Source organism: Brassica oleracea, chromosome C6, assembly GCF_000695525.1.
Source record: "Brassica oleracea var. oleracea cultivar TO1000 chromosome C6, BOL, whole genome shotgun sequence".
NCBI classification, from domain to species: domain Eukaryota; kingdom Viridiplantae; phylum Streptophyta; class Magnoliopsida; order Brassicales; family Brassicaceae; genus Brassica; species Brassica oleracea.
In genome coordinates, this window is record NC_027753.1 from 20,725,984 (window position 1) to 20,733,813 (window position 7,830).

General features: G+C 32.5%; 1 pseudogene; it reads left to right on the forward strand.

Annotated features, from left to right (window-relative positions):
- The first annotated feature begins 3,382 nt into the window (after nt 1-3,382).
- Nucleotides 3,383-6,890, forward strand: LOC106299284 (annotated as a pseudogene).
- The last annotated feature ends 940 nt before the right edge of the window (nt 6,891-7,830 follow it).

The window sequence follows — 7,830 nt, forward strand, 5'->3', positions numbered from 1 at the left end:
CTTTTTTATGCCAGATTTTTTAATAGAATCCACATAACAGCATGTGGGTGATGTATGTTACATTCTTCATGCACCATTTTTTTCGGCTTTCAAAAAGTTGATCCAGATCGGTAGGAATTTGTTTGTGAGGGATTGTTAAGACCAAAACAATAACTAAAGAATATGGTCCTACACAGCCTGCCCAACATCTTCAAGTGCATTACTCATCTGTCTACGCTTGCGTATAAGTTGGGAAGTATGGACGCAAAAAAAAATAAAAAAAAATTGTTTGAAATACACTAAATTTGTCACTACTTTTCAAAAATATACTCAATTAAACATACCATAACATTAGGGTTTATGATTTAATGATTATTGTTTAGGTTTCAGTATTTACAGTATATAAATAATTAGGAGGGTTAATTTTATTTTTTATAAAAAAAACTTAAAGTATTTATGAAAATGATTATCATTTGAAAATAAATTTGAAAAGTATTATTAAATTTGAGGTAAATTTATAATTCCTCAAAAGTAGTGAGCAAACCTTAGCGGTAAGCTTCTATGAAAATTCAATATTTTAATTGTTAAAAATTAGTAAACACAAATTTAAACATAATAAATCTTCTTGGTATATATTAATGAATATTAAAGCACCTCCATAAGTAGGATAAAAGTGGATATCTCAAGAATAAACAAATGAAAATGTCAAAGGTTGGAAAGAAATAAGATGCACTTTATCAAATAAGAAATTGTTAAACCCCCATAAGATACTTTATTTTATACATGTCATTTTTTAGTGGTAAGATTGTTTTAAAAACAATGAAATTGTTAAACCCCCATGAGGCTGCTCTTATGTTTTTGAGTTTTGAATAGTCACACAATCACGGAATCCCAACAAATGGTTTCTCCAAAATATATTTTTTAATATAACTTAGTTCATTGATGTTATTGAAATTGTGTATTTTTACTACAAATTCCCTCCGTTTCATAAAAGTGCATTTAAAAAAAATATTACTTCAAAAAAATAAAATTTTGTACTTTTAATATATTTTTATCTACTAACAATAATTAATTATAAAATTTAAAAAACATTAACTGGATTTCTTGAATTCTTATTAGGTTATAATTATTAAGAAATAAATAATTACAAAAATTCATGCATCTATAACTAAAGTTTAATATGTTTTATTAATATATGTGAAATTGTAAAATATATATTATTTTAAAACAAAGGGGAATACTTTATACTTTTTATTTTATAACCGCCTTTTACTTGAACAGTAGCATTTAAAAAAATATTATTTATCAACTCTATATATTACAATTTGTCTAACATCGCCTCCCAATGCTCTTAAGTCAAAATTTTGATAAACCGTTTTATTGTATTATATAGCTAAATATTTGAAAGTAATATATTATTCAAGTAATTTAATACTATTCAAATAAATAAATCCCACTTTCGAAAGAATGTCCCAAATAGTAACAAAGTAAACATATTATATGATGATCTAAGATAAATATACATTATTCATAGACATAATTTCACATATTGTTAAAATTTAATGGTTTTGAACAAAATAGTCATGTTTAGACAAAACGAAAAATTGGTTATTTAATGGTGAGAACATTTAATGTTATGCTAGGATTTAAATTAATTTTTACAACCATTTCAATGAATCTTTGTAATTACAATCTTTGAGATAAAACATTGCAACATTGGTGATCACTCATAATTTTCGATGATAAACCATTACAATCTTGTATTGACTGATGCAAAAAAAAAAATTAATAAAAAGAGTTGCGGGAATTGAAAGAAAAAAGAGCAAGAAAAACAAATTAGAAAAAATTAAGAAAGAAAACGAGAAAAAGTAGTTTCACTACTTCAAATGATCATAAAAGATCTTTGGAGAATCACATACAAACATTAGAAAATCTTTTTTTTTGACAACATCATTTAGAAACTACGAAGAAACTCCAACCGGTCTAGTAAGCCAAACGGGTGGGAATGAATCAACATAAAGCATAGTTGAAAGATAATTCCTCGTACCACGTGCAAACTTATCCGCCAAAGTATTTTGTGCTATAAGAATATGTTTGATCCGGAAGTGAGGGAAGGAAGTCTTACTAAAAAAAAATTATATCTTTTCTATCTTAGTTTTGAAAAAACATATTTGGTTGTCTTAATCTACAAATAGATTTCGTTTACCTAATACTTGACAAAGGTTAAAATTTATTGATTTTCTGTTTCATTTCTATGGTATTTTCAAATTTAATGTTGTTAAACTGTTACCATTTTGTTACATGTTTTAAATTTCATTAATTGTTAGTGCAATTACAAACAACCTTTTGTCTTATGATTAAGTTTCCTACTTCTTTTTGACAAATGTTTAAAAGAAATTTAGAACTTTTCTTCTGTATATTCAAAAGTTATATATATTTTAAAACATGTATATTTAAGTGAACAATTTTGTTAAAAATATATTTTGATCGTTTAATTAAAAAATTATATATATCTTTCCTCTAAATTTAACAAAACAAAATGTAGCAAATTGTTACACATTTTAAATTCACATTCTTAAATTATCAAAAAAATTATTTTTAATTAGTTTATTCATTACCTTAAATGAAACAAATATAAATAAATATAAGTATTAAGCATATATATTCAATTAATATAATTTTTAGTAAAAAATTAACTGCCCGCAGATTTGTTTCCTAGTAGAAATAATGAGATTCATATATTTTAATTTTTGCAGATATTTGGTTTAAATATTTTTTTGAATTTTCAGTTAAAATTATAATATTTTGGTTATTTTAAATCTAAATATAACTAATATTTTTTAATATGTAGTATGTTTTGAGGAACCATTAGGTGGTATCCAATATATTTTAAACGTGTTATCCAATTCGGTTCGAGATTGGATAATTTCGGGTCTGGTAAGATTTGTTTTTGGTTTTGGTCATGGGTAACTTGCATTGCATTGGCGTGTAGCTAAGTTACTACTACTGTGGTTTAATTTTCAGTTTAAATTTTAAGAAAATATATTTTGTTTCTTTTTCAAGAAAATAATAATTGTTTCTGAGAGAAAAACTCGGAAATGCTAAGAATAGAAAGAAATGAGTATTGTTTGGTTTTCTAATCTGAAGGCTTTCAGTAGTTTGAGGAGATGAACGAACGGTTTTTTCTTTGAATGACATAGTTAGTTAAAAGAGGAATTGATAAGAAAAGATGAAATGTCGGAAATAAGTTTTGTTATGAATATTATGATCTTTTGGCACTAAGTAGTTTCATCTCTCTCTCTCTCTCTCTCTCTCTCTCTCTCTCTCTCTCTCTAATTCTTTGTTAAGTTTGGATGATCGTTCAGAGAAGCATTCACTCCAAAAATGTTGCAATCTCAAAGAAAAAATAAACTCTCTTTCAATATGATTCAATGACAATGGAGATAGAAAGTCACAAGTCTCAAGAAAAAATATATGTTTACTTAGGGTTTCATGTGTATGTGTACATCTAATATGATTTGTTGTTTAGACAAGAAAAAGTATATGTTTTATTAGGGTTTCTTAATTAGGTTTGTTCTATGAAGAAAAACAAAATGAGCAAGGAACAAGGCTGTGTTCTAAAAGCTTGGGAGGTGACGGTGAGAAAGACCCAACAAGCCAAGAAACGAGCAAACAACATTTTTGGAACCGTATCTGTAGCTTCACAAACAGATGATCAAGCTACTACGACCGAGGAGAATGATGATGAGACCAGCACTAACAGAAGCAGCATAGGAGAACTCTACCATGCAGAGAGAGAGTACTTCCTAATGGAGACTACTACACAGGTCAATGGTACGATAGCTTCCCCCACGGACACGGTAAGTATCTATGGACAGATGGTTGTATGTACATTGGTGAATGGTACAACGAGAAGACTATGGGGAAAGGGAAGTTTGGTTGGCCTTCTGGTGCAACGTATGAAGGTGAGTTCAAAAGTGGATACATGGATGGGATTGGCACGTACACAGGTCCTAGTGGATATACTTATAGAGGTCAATGGGTAATGAACCTGAAACATGGACATGGGATCAAGAGTTACGCAAACGGAGATGTCTATGATGGTGAATGGAGGAGAGGTTTGCAAGAAGCTCAAGGGAAGTATCGTTGGAGAGATGAGAGTTATTACATTGGGGAGTGGAAGAACGGTATGATCTGTGGCAAAGGTACTTTTATTTGGACAGATGGTTGTAGATACGATGGGTTTTGGGATGATGGTTTCCCTAGTGGAAACGGGACGTTCAAGTGGGACGATGGGAGCTTCTACGTTGGTCATTGGTCTCAAGATCCTGAAGAAATGAATGGTGCTTATTATCCATCGGGGAACGAAGAGAATCTTGAATGGGATCCTAAAGATGTGTTTAACAATCTGAGTGAGTACAAGACTTGTAGTGGAGAGAGAGTTCCTGTGTTGCCTTCACAGAAGAAGCTCTCTGTGTGGAACTCTTCCAAGCGTGTAGAGAAGCCGAGGAGGATCTCTGTTGATGGGAGGGTGAGTGTTGGTTTAGATAGAGCGTTTGAGAAGATGAATATGTGGGGAAGTGAAAGTGGTGAAGGCGCTGCTGATATTGATTCCACCACAAGGAGAGACTTGGATGCTGAGATAATGAGACTTGAGGCTGAAGGATTCATTCAGAGCTTGAAACCTATCCCTGTGCCTATGAGATTGCCAAGGGCAGGGAAGAAGCAAGGGGAGACAATATCGAAAGGACACCGCAACTACGAACTTATGCTCAATCTACAGCTTGGAATCAGGTAACCATCTCACCCGACACCATCTCTAAGCATGCGCAAGTGGAACGGTCAAACATTGTTTGGCTCGATCCTTAAAAAGTTGCTACATTTTTAAAAATAGATGTATAAACTAGGGTCTAAAATTTTAAATTATATTTCTAAAAAAGGACATAATTTTAAAATAAAATTAAACATATGTATATAGATGTAGTTATTAACTTTTAAAACAATATTATTACTTCTATAGATATATGTTAATATTTTTTTCTGAAGATATAACCTAGAAATAATTTGAAATGGCATCACTTTACCTCTTCACCGGTTATAACAATTGAATCTTTGTTGAGCAGACATGCTGTTGGAAAACAAGCTGCTGTTGTGTCTCTTGATCTTAAGCATTCAGCTTTTGATCCAAAGGAGAAAGTATGGACAAGATTTCCACCAGAAGGAACCAAATACACACCTCCTCACCAGTCTAGTGAATTCAAATGGAAAGACTATTGCCCATTAGTTTTTAGGTGAGAAACCATAACACTAACCTCTCTACGTACAACAGTTCTTGTTGGTACTTATTCTGACACTTTTTTTACACTAATCATCTATCTCCAGGAGCTTGAGGAAGTTATTCAAAGTAGACCCAGCTGATTACATGTTATCAATCTGCGGTAATGATGCACTTAGGGAACTATCATCCCCTGGCAAAAGTGGAAGCTTTTTCTACCTAACAAACGATGATCGTTACATGATAAAAACAATGAAGAAGTCTGAAACTAAAGTAAGTAAAGTTACCAGGTGAAGAGTGTGTGGCCGCTACAGATACTAACTCCTTTCTGCTATTAACATGATGCAGGTGCTTCTAAGAATGCTTGCAGCGTATTACAACCATGTTAGAGCATTTGAGAACACTTTGGTGATTAGATTCTACGGTCTCCACTGTGTGAAGTTGACTGGAACAATCCAAAAGAAGGTAAAGAAATGAAAAAAATCCCACTTTGTCTTCTTAGTCAAGCAACTAAACTTTTTCAAAAATATTGCAGGTTCGGTTCGTTATTATGGGAAACCTATTCTGTTCTGAGTACTCTGTCCACAGACGCTTTGATCTGAAAGGATCTTCCCTTGGACGTACAACTGATAAGCCTGAATCAGAAATCAACTCAAACACAATCTTGAAAGATCTTGATCTGAACTTCATTTTCAGACTACAGAAAGCTTGGTACCAAGAGTTCATCAGGTTAGAGAATCATCAATCAATATCTTTCAATTGATTTTGTTTTATCGCTATATTGTTATGACCAGTGTTCTAAATCAGTCTATGCAGTAGTAACTCGGTCATAAGCGAAATAATTTTTCTATAACTATTTTTTAAAAATCGGGTTAGGGAGCTAGGAACTAATTTCATGCAAACCCTAGTTACTGCCTAAAGATTTTTTTTTGAACATTAACTTATGACCATTATGTTTGTTTTCAGACAAGTCGATAAAGACTGCGAGTTTCTAGAACAGGAGAGAATCATGGACTACAGTCTTCTTGTTGGGATACATTTCAGAGAAGCATCAGTGGCTGGAGAGTTGATACCTTCTGGAGCACGCAAGCCTATTGGTTTGTACTCTCTAAAACCCTAATATTATTTCTCTTCATTAGAATAACTAAATATGTTTCTTTGAAAACTGAAGGTGAGTTTGAAGATGAATCAGCTCCTCGTCTCTCCAGAGCAGACGTGGATCAGCTTCTATCTGATCCCACAAGGTAAAACACAAACACAAACACAAACTCATACTTAGAAATTTGTTTTTTCTCAAGATTTTGGAGTTCACGAAATGGGTTTATTACTGCAGGTGGGCTAGTATCAGACTTGGAGGAAACATGCCGGCTCGAGCAGAGAGAACAATTAGAAGGAGCGACTGTGAACTAGTTGGGGAACCAACAGGAGAGTACTACGAGGTTGTCATGATCTTCGGGATCATAGATATTCTTCAAGATTACGACATTAGCAAGAAACTTGAACACGCTTACAAGAGCATCCAGTACGATCCTACTTCAATCTCAGCTGTTGATCCGAGGCTATACTCTAGACGTTTCCGTGATTTCATCTTCAAGGTCATCACTGAGGATGATTGAAACAAGTCTCTTCTGGTGCCTTGCAGCCACTACTTTTTATTTTTTTATTACTTGCTCCGATTTAATGATGAACTATGTAACAGCAGTTAACATCTATAGTAAGTGAATGTTTTTTTTTCTCTTCTATTGTTTTGTTCGATGCAAATATATACTATATAAAACTGATTATTTTAGAACAAATGAACATCTTTTTTCTGTTTTCTTGTTCTATTTTGGTTGTAGGGTCTTGTTGATCTTCTTGAGTTTAAGCCTATTCCTGCTGGGTCTGACTCTCCTCATTCAATTCTTAGATGGTTATGTCTGCAAAATCCCTAACAATGATGAAATGACATAAAAGCAGAAGACATAGTATCCGGTGTTGGCAAGTCGATTGGTGTACTAGCTGGTCCTTAAAGGTCATGAGTTCGAATGCAAGGAAGATGGGACCAATAAATCCGTTCTAGTGTCAAGAAGATTATAGGCATAAATATAAGAAAGAGCCCATAACTTCTTCTTTGCTCAAGAAACAAGATAATTCTCCATTTTTTTTTGTGCTAACAAAAAGATAAGTAAGATGCAATTTGCCTTGTGTATGATTTTGGTTGTGAGTTGTGACTTCTGTGTTTAGGTCTGAGCGTTCGGGTACGCGTTGGCGTTCGGATCGGATTTTTCGGATTTTCGAGTTTTCGGGTTTACGCTCCTAGGTCTCATACTAAAATTTTATTAGTACGGGTCGGGTTCGGATAATAACACTTCGGATTCGGTTCAAAATTGTATTGCGTCCTAAAAACGATAAAGTAATCATATATCGTACGGATTCAGATTATATCGGTTCGGTTCGGATATAACCGAAGTAAAAAACAAAATTTTTGAACCAAAACATAAAAAAGAATCATCTAAATTAAATAAAAATTAAGCTATCACACATAAAATTGATAAAATAACAATAAAATGTTAAATCAAGCATGAAAACAAACATCA